The following is a 9,036-nucleotide window of genomic DNA, read 5'->3' on the forward strand; positions in this document are numbered from 1 at the left end:
CCTTGAGCTGAAGACCTCATTGGCCAAGTTCAAGCCCCACAACTGACAAAAATACCACCCCCCCAAACAAAAAGAAATGGGACAGTAACATTCAAGTAGAAGCTCTGAGGTCAGGCTCGATCCTACAGTGCTGTAAGACTGTAGTCCTACAACTGGGTCCCAGCCTATCTCCCTTTAGAACCCAGGTTTTTTAAACAAAATGGAATTCTATTCCATTTAGGCACATTTACAATAATTACATCTTTTTGCTTCTTTTGTGTCAGCCGTGGGGCTTGAACTCGGCCTGGGCTTGTTTTTGCTGTAGTGCTCAACCACTTGAGCTACAGCTCTTTGGGCTTCTCTTTTTGGTGGGGGGGAGCGGGAATGTGTTGGAGAAAAGGTTTTCATGGAGTTTCCTGCCTGGGCTGGCTTTGAACTGCAATCCTCAGATCTCCACCTCCTAAGTAACTAACATTACAAATGTGAACCACAGGTTTGTCTTGCTCTTTTTTTTTGGGGGGGGTCCAGTTGTGGGGCCTGGGCACTGACCCTCAGCTCTTCAGCTCAAGGCTAGCGCCCTATCACTTTTGCCACAGCACCACTTCCGGCTTTTTTCTTTTTGCTTATGTGGTGCTGAGGAATCGAAGCCAGGGCCTCAGGCATGCAAGACAAGCGCTCTACCACTGAGCCACCTTCCCAGCCCCTTGTCTTGCTCTTTTAAATAAATCTTTTTTATTTTCAGATGCTCTTGCTTATTGTAGGTGTCCTGCACAGAATCCTATTTTTCATCCTTACTGACTGTGAATATCTTTGCAGATAGTGTTTCCTGTAGGAAGCATATGGTTATTAATATACATACATATATATGTATATACACACACAAATATATGTATCTATATCCAGCAAGTCTTTTTTTGGGGGGGTGGGGAGTTCTGGTCGTGGGGCCTGAACTGTGGGCCTGGGTGCTGTCCCTCAGCTCTTCAGCTCAAGGTTAGCACTCTACCACTTGAGCCACAGCACCACTTCCCACTTTTTTCTTTTTGCTTATGTGGTGCTGAGGAATCGAACCCAGGGCCTCATGCATGCAAGGCAAGCGCTCTACCACTGAGCCACCTTCCCAGCCCCTATCCAGCAAGTCTTTTTTTTTTTATTTTTCTTATTGTAAAGATACTATACAGAGGGTTACAGTTACATGAGTGAGATAGTGAGTACTCTTCCTATTGAACATTGTTACCCCCTCCATTGTTTTCCCCCTACCATCCCTTCCCTCCCTACCTTCCCCGAGGGTTTTTTTGATTGTGATTAAGTGATTACATAATTTCCTGAATTTCACAGTATTGTGGAATAATGATGCTCATTTAAAGTCACAAGTTCATTCTAACTTTTCTGGAGCAAATTGTCTATCACAGTCTATAACATATAACGGTGTTCACATGTTATACACCATACATGTGATCAGCAGCATGGGGATATTTAGTAGTGGTTCAACCAGATGAGTGGGAGTTCTTTGTTTCTTAAGTCCTGTTAGTTTTGTCGTATCACCTAACAGTTTGGATTTAGCATCCACTTATCAGGGAGACCATGTACCGTTTGTCTCTTTGCTCTTGGCTTACCTCACTCAACATGATTCCTTCTAGCTCCCTCCATTTCCCTGCAAATGCCATTATTTTGTCATTTCTAATGGCTGCATAATATTCCATTGTGTATAGATACCACAATTTTTGGATCCATTCATCTGTGGTGGGGCATCTGGGTTGTTTCCATATCCTAGCTATTGTGAACAGTGCTGCAATAAACATGGAGATGCACGTGTCCTTGTATATTGGTTCCTGTTGTTCAGGGTAGATGCCTAGAAGTGGTATGACTGGGTCGTAAGGGAGGTCAATCTTTAGCTTTCTAAGGACCCTCCAGACTGCTTTCCAAAGTGGTTGTGTAAGTGTACATTCCCACCAGCAGTATAATAGGGTTCCTCTTTCTCCACATCCCCTCCAGCATTTGTCATTGGCTGATTTGTGGATGTGGGATAGTCTGACTGGTGTAAGGTGGTATCTCAGGGTTGTCTTTATTTGCATTTCCTTCACCACCAGGGATGATGAACATTTCCTCATGTGTTTCTTTGCCATTTTTATTTCTTCATTTGAGAAGTCCCTCTTTAGTTCCCTTGCCCATTTAGTAATTGGTTTGTTAGGTTTGGGAGGGATTAGTTTCTTGAGTTCCCTGTATATACAGGATGTTAACCCCTTGTCTGATATATTGCTGGTAAATATTTTTTCCCAATTAGTTGGTTGTCTTTCTAGCTTGGTTACGATAGATTTAGCTGTGCAGCTTTTTATTTTAAGGTAGTCACATTTGTCGAGTCTCTCTCCAACTTGTTGTGACCCTGGGACTCTATTCAGGAAGTTCCTTCCTGTGCCTATTAGTTCAAGTGTCTCTCCTACTCTGTCCTGCAGTAGTTTCAGAGATTCAGGTTTAATGCTAAGGTCTTTAATCCATTTTGAGTTGATGTTGGTGCATAGTGATAGGCTGGGGTCCACTTTTAGTTTTCTGCATGTGGCCGCCCAGTTTTCCCAGCACCAGCGGTTGCAGAGGCTGTGTTTCTTCCATTGTATGTCTTTGGCTCCTTTGTCGAATATCAGCTGGCTGTAGGCCTGTGGATTTATTTCTGGGTCTTCTATTCTGTACCATTGGTCTTTGGGTCTGTTTTTGTGCCAGTACCATGCTGTCTTTGTTATTATAGCTCTGTAGTACAGTTTGAAGTTCGGCATGAATAGCCCTCCCATATTGTCTTTATCCCCTAGAATTGTTTTGGCTATTCTAGGTCTTTTGTTGTTCCATATGAATTTTTGGACTGTTTTCTGTATTTCAGTGATGTATGTCATTGGGATTTTAATAGGAATTGCATTGAATTTGTATATTAGTTTTGGAAGTATTACCATCTTTACTATATTAAGTCAGCCTATCCAAGAGCATGGGAGGTCTTTCCATTTCCTAGTGTCTTCTGCAATTTCTTTCTTTAACTTTTTATAGTTCTCATTAAATAGTTCTTTTACATCTTTGGTTAGGTTAATTCCTAAATATTTTATTTTTTGGGAGGTTATTGTGAATGGGGTTGCTCCCTTTATTTCCCTCTCTTCTTGTCCATTGTCAGTGTACAGGAAGGCAACTGATTTTTGTGGGTTTATTTTGTATCCTGCTATTTTGCCGAAGTGATTTATGATTTCTAAGAGTTTGGGGATGGAGTTTTTGGGATCGTGAAGGTATAGTATCATGTCGTCTGCAAAAAGGGATAGTTTACCTTCTTCTTTCCCTATGCGGATCCCTTTAATGTCTTTTTCTTGCCTTATTGCCCTGGCTAAGGGTTTCAGGACTATATTGAAGAGGAGTGGAGACAGTGGGCATCCTTGCCTTGTTCCTGATTTTAGGAGAATTGGTTGTAGCTTTTCCCCATTAAGTATAATATTGGCTATTGGTCTGTCATAAATGGCTTTTATTGTTTTTAGAAATGTTCCTTCTATTCCTATTTTCTTCAGAGCTTTTAGCATGAATGAATGTTGAATTTTATCAAAAGCCTTTTCTGCATCTGTGGCGATAATCATGTGATTCTTGACCTTGGCTCTGTTGATGTGTTGGCTTACATTTATTGACTTACGTATGTTAAACCATCCCTGCGTCTCTGGGATGAAGCCTATCTGGTCATAGTGTATAATTTTTTTTTATGTGTTTCTGGATTCTGTTAGCTAGAATCTTGTTAAGGATCTTTGCATCTGTGTTCATCAAGGAAATTGGCCTGTAATTCTTTTTGGTTGGGTCTTTGCCTGGTTTGGGGATGAGTGCTAGCATGTCTTTTTGTTGGTCATGGGGCCTGAACTCTGGGCACTGTACCTCAGCTCTTCAGGTCAAGGTGAATGCTCTACCACTTGAGCCCACAGTGCCACTTCTGGTTTTGAGTGGTTTACTTGATATAAGAGTCTCATGAGCTTTCCTGTCTTAGCTGGCTTTAAACCACAACCCTCAGATCTCAGCCTCCTTAATAGCTAGGATTACAGGAATAAGCCACCAGCGCCTGACAAGTCTATGTCTTGTTTTGTGTTTTTGGGGGTTGGTCGGGGGGGTTGAACTCTGGGCTTGGGTGCTGTCCCTGCGCTCTTCAGCTGAAGGCGAGCACTCTACCACTTGAGCCACAGCACCATTTCAGGTTTTCTAGTGGTTATTGAAGAGTCTCACGGATGCCCATGTAATTGTAAACCTTCTGTATGGTATTTTCACAATTAAAAAAAATTCCCCGGGACTTTCTTGCCCAGGCTGGCTTTGAACTGCAATCCTCAAATCTCAGCCTACTGAGTAGCTAGGATTACAGGCATGAGCCACCGCCGCCCTTAGTCCATGTCTTTTAACTGGAGAATTTGGTTCATTTACATGTAGGGTTGCTGATAAAGACTCTTGATATTTTTTTTTTTTTGTCGGTCCTGGGACTTGAACTCTGGGCCTGGGCGCTGTCCCTGTGCTCTTGAGCTCAAGGCTAGCACTCTACCACTTGAGCCACAGTACCACTTCAGGTTTTCTAGTGGTTTATTGGAGATAAGAGTCTCATGGATGCCCATGTAATTGTAACCCCTCTGTATGGTATTTTCACAATTAAAAAAAAAAAGTCTCCCGGACTTTCCTGCCCAGGCTGGCTTTGAATCTCTATCCTCAGATCTCAGCCTCCTGAGTAGATAGGATTACAGTCATGAGCCACCAGGCGCCCTTTTTTTTGGTCGGTCATGGGGCTTGAACTCTGGGCTTGGGTGCTGTCCCTCAGCTCTCCAGCTAAAGGTGAGTACTCTACCGCTTGAGCCACCGTGCCTCTTCCGGTTTTCGAGTAGTTTACTGGAGATAAGAGTCTCACAGACTTTTATGCCCAGGCTGGTTTTGAACTGTGATCCTCAGATCTCAGCCTCCTGAGTAGCTAGGATTACAGGCATGAGCCACTGGCACCCTTAGTCCATGTCTTTTAACTGGAGAATTTGGTTCACTTATATGTAGGGATACTGATAAAGACTTGATATTTCTTTTTTTTTGGTGGGTCCTGGGGCTTGAACTCTGGGCCTGGGTGTTGTCCCTGAGCTCTTCAGCTCAAGGCTAGCACTCTAACACTTGAGCCACAATACCACTTCCTGTTTTCTGAGTGGTTTATTGGAGATAAGAGTCTCATGGTCTTTCCTGCTCGGGCTGGCTTTGAACCTTGATCCTCAGATCTCAGCCTCCTGAGTAGCTAGGATTAAAAGTGTAAGCCACTGATGCTCAGCTTCATTGACTTTTCTATTATTTGTCTTGGATAGTCTCTCCTGTTTGTTTTCTGTATTGGTGTTTGTTAAGACTTGATTGTTTCCTATTTCTCTTTTTGGATATCTGCTCTACTTGGGTGATTTCTTTTCCTAAGGGTAGTCATTTTTCTTCTGGAAACAGGAAAGGTGATGGTGAATTCTGTCTGGGTTGCTTGTCTTGGAAGGTGTTATTGGTTACCTGGAGACAAGAGTCTCATGGGCTTTTCTGCCTGGGCTGGCTTCAGACTAATTCCCAGACCTCAGGCTCCTGAGTAGCTAGGATTACAGGTGTGAGCTACTGGCACCCAGCCTTTTTCTGGCTGTGCTGGGGTACTGTCAAGACATGCCCAGAGCCCTTTTGTTCTGGTTATTTGTAGGTACTTGACTTGAATTTAGGGCCTGGGCGCTGCCCCTCAAGCTTCTAGTGGTTAATTGGAGATGAGTCTCACAGACATTTCTGCCTGAGCAGATTTCAAATCGCTATCCTGAGATCTCAGCCTCCTGAGAAGCTAAGATTACAGGTGTAAGCCACCGGCATTGTGTTCTTATTTCTTAAAGATTCTGTCTGTATACAATCAGCAGTACAATGTGTGTCTTCTGAGGCTGTCTTCTGCCTCACACTGTCTCAGCAATGCCATCAATATGCATGAGCTTGGAGAAAATCACCTGCAGCGTAGAGCTGGGTCATGACACAGATGTGGGGCCAGCAGGTGGAGCACACTGTACCAGTGGCCCTGAAATACAGCAAGTTCTCCGTGGTGACAATTTGTGCCATGAATCCAGCCTGTAACATCTCAGGCAAGTAATTAGGGTTACAGCAAAACTCCATCTGCAGCTGAGGGGGTGAACATGGCACTGTCTGTGGGCATGGCACCATCTTGAATCAGCTACTCCTGGCTCAGGGTCTGCTCAGGGACCTCATTCTCTGGAAGTATGGGCTGTGTCCAGCCCTTCCTCTTTCCTACTGTGCATGCGGCTGCCTTCCGCACTCACTTTTGTGCTGGGCTTCTCACCTGAAGCCCAGATAAGGACTCTTCCCTTTCAAGGATGCTAAGAGCAAAGTCAACCAAAAATCAGGGCTCCCCTTCCACATTGTGATCCAGAGGGCTGGCTGCACCTCCCCAAGTCTTCACCATGAAGTCCAAAGTTCCACATGTGTACCACCAACCACTCTCTCATGCTTCCACCAATCCACGTTTGCAGTATAAACAGATCGTTACTTCACTAGTTTTTGTTTATTTTCACATAATTATTACATGATATTTCATTCCCTAATTATGTTTATACTCTATTTTTACAATCTAATATGGTGAAAATCCAAATTCTATTCTCCACTGACACATGATCCTAGTACTAAATTTCGCATCTTGATGGAGCTTCTAAACCCAACTGCAAAAATCCCCAGAAATCTTGGGTCACCTTGACACTCACCTTTTGTGTTTGTGCTTGTCCTGGAGCCTGGGCACTGCCTTTGAGCTTTTTTTTTTTTTTTTTTTGCGCAAAGCTAGTATTCACCACTCAAGCCACAGCTCTACTTCTGGATTTTTGGTGGCTAATTAGAAATCAGAGTCTCAGTCTTTCCTGCCTGGGCTGGCCTTGAACTGTGAAGCTCAGATTTCAGCCTCCTGAGCCATCAGCACCCAGCCTCAAAACTGGCAATAAAACCATCCACAGCCATTAGTCCTGAGGCTGGGACACATCTCCCAGGAACAAGAGATTTTGGCCTTTGCTAAGTGAAGGATGTTTAAGAGTTCTGCACACACAGGACACACACAGGCTAGAGAGGAAACTGCCACTGCCCAGAAAAATGCAACCAACTTCCTCTCTCCAGTCTCAGCTTAAAAAATATATCAAGTACCCAAAGTAAATCTTGTGTGCTTGGAAATCTAATTTGCTATTGTCCTTACAACAACTCCTGGTGGCTCATGCCTGTCATCCTAGCTACTCAGGAGGCTGAGACAGGAGGACCATGGTTCAAAGCCAGCCTGGATAAGGAAGTCCCTAAGGCTCTTATCTCCAATTAACCACCAGAAACCTGGAAATAGCATTGTGGCTCAAAGTGGTAGAGCACTAGGCCTTGAGCAAAAAGAGCTCAGGGACAGCACCTAGGTGCTGAGTTCATGTCCCACAACTGACCAAAATATAAAAAAATGCTTGAATGAATATATGGAGTAAGACTGTTCCTAAATGTACTTGGAGTTTATTGGACTTTTTGAAAAACTCAGCTGTAAACTGATTAGAAATTAAACTGCATTTGTGTTTTAATTATTAATAGTACTTTTAGTATCATCAGTTATATGTGTTAAATATACACTAGCCTTGGGTGCAAAAGCTTAAGGACAGTGCCCAGACCCTGAGTTCAAGCACCATAGATGACAACAAAACAAAACAACCCACCTCCTAACTGAAGAAATGAAAGATGAACGTAGTTTCTGTGGTGAAAGGGAGGTGGGAGGCACTGCCCACTGCCCTTGCAGAGCTTACGGTGGAGTGGGAAGCACTGACATGAGAAATGACTATTGTCCATGCTGTGTGGACACACGGAGGTCCACAGGAACAAGGGCCCTCAGAGCAGAGGGGACAGGCCAGGCCTGGCAAGCAAGTTTCCTAGAAATGATTGGGTGTTAAGAATCAATGAGATTTTTTTGGAAATAACTGTTAGAACTGAGGATCAAATGGTTTGCTAGTATTAAACCAAGTTTACACGAGAGTCCCTAAAACCTACTGCTTTGCGCATCTCCACAGTTAAGGACCAGCCATGTGGCCCATGTGGGAAGCTGGGAGTCACTTTCTCGTTTTCCCTCTTCCTACTTAGTAATCATGTCTGGCCAATGGCCTCATATTTCAAACCAATTCTGTACTCTTTGTTCTAACTATTCCACCCAGGCTCCACCGCTCCTCACCCTCCTATCTGGAATGATCACATACCCATCCTTCCAATCACCTCTCCCCTCAGGCCACAAAGCCAAATCTGACCCTGGAACTTTTTTTTTTTTAGTCCAGTCATGGGGCTTGAACTCTGGGCCTGGGCCCTGGGCACTGTCCCTCAGCTCTTCAGCTCAAGGCTAGCGCTCTACCACTTGAGCCACAGCGCCACTTCCGGCTTTTTTCTTTTTGCTTATGTGGTGCTGAGGAATCAAACCCAGGGCCTCAGGCATGCAAGGCAAGCACTCTACCACCCAGCCACCTTCCCAGCCCCATGGAACTCCTCTTGATCTGGGTTCTCTCTGGTTCTGGATTCCACTTTCCCATGTTGGTGAATTTCCTAAAGAGGTCTAAGCGCACAACTCCCAGGTTGTACACATGCCTCTCCAGATGCCTGGCCTTCACATGCTAACACCTAAGCATATCTCTTCTAAGACACCATCCCAGGGACCACACCTGCCTCACCTCATTCCCCTGAATCTCCTGCAGGTCACCTGCCACAACACCTCACAAGGGCACTTACCTGAAAGAAAGTGGCTCCAACTGTCTGCAATCCTGTTTACCCGATTGTATATGAGCTACAGCATCACTCTAGAACAGTGCCTGGTACATAATTGAAGAAATAAAAGAATAAATCAAGTGAATAAACCAACAGTCAAACTTAAGCAAGTTCATGAGACAGCCCTAGGGGATGACAGTGACCGGTCCACAGCAGCAATGCCCACCTTCAGTGGGGCAGGCAGGAAACTCAATGAACAGCCAGAGAGCAGATCTTAGGCAGGACCACAGCTCCACACGAGGGAACATTTGGCAAAGGGGCAGATGA

Source organism: Dipodomys merriami, unplaced genomic scaffold (genome assembly GCF_024711535.1).
Source record: "Dipodomys merriami isolate MVZ:Mamm:240054 unplaced genomic scaffold, mDipMer1.0.p SCAF_57, whole genome shotgun sequence".
Taxonomy (NCBI): Eukaryota; Metazoa; Chordata; class Mammalia; order Rodentia; family Heteromyidae; genus Dipodomys; species Dipodomys merriami.